The following is an 802-nucleotide window of genomic DNA, read 5'->3' as shown; positions in this document are numbered from 1 at the left end:
ATAATAGCCACTCTGGATTTCTTATGGTTAGTGTCTTCATGGTATATTTTTTTCCATCCTTTTACTTTTAACCTACCTGTGTCTTTAAGTAGATTTTTTTGTAGGCAGCATATAGTTGGGCCTTGCATTTGAATGCAGTCTGACAACTCTGACTTTTAACTGAATTGTTTAGACCATTCACATTTAATGTAGTTATTGATATGGTTGAGTTTAAACCTACCGTTTTACTGTTTGTTTTCTATTTGTCCCATCTGCTCTTTACTATTTTTGTCTTGTTTGGCTGTTTTTGGCATAGTTGAGTATTTTTTTAGTATTTCATTTGATCTCTGCTATTTAACGTACTATGGGAACATCTTTTTTTAGAGGTTAATCTAAGATTTACAATATGCATCTTTAAGTTATCACAGTCCACTTTCAAATACATTTATGCCATTTCACATATAATTTGTGACCCTTATAATATACCTCTATTTCCTCTCCAATCCTTGTGCTTATTGTTATCTTGTATTTTACTTCTGTGTGTTTTATAAGCCTATGATACATTAGTGTTGTTTTTACTTTAGTCATTTTTGAAGACATTTTAAAAACAAGAAAATGCTTTTTATATTTTCCCACAGATTTAAATATTCAGTACTCTTCTCCCTTTGTGTAGATCCAAGTTTCCGTCTATTGTCAATTTCTTTCTTTATAGAGAAGTTTCTTTAATATTTCTTTTAGTGCGTATCTGCTGTCAGTGAAACCTCTCTGCTCTTGTTTATCTGAAAAAGTCTGTGTTTCTTTTTATTTCTAAAAGATATTTTCT

This window comes from Propithecus coquereli, unplaced genomic scaffold, assembly GCF_000956105.1.
Source record: "Propithecus coquereli isolate 6110/MARCELLA unplaced genomic scaffold, Pcoq_1.0 Scaffold54, whole genome shotgun sequence".
NCBI classification, from domain to species: Eukaryota; Metazoa; Chordata; class Mammalia; order Primates; family Indriidae; genus Propithecus; species Propithecus coquereli.
Note: the sequence above shows the minus strand (reverse complement) of the source record.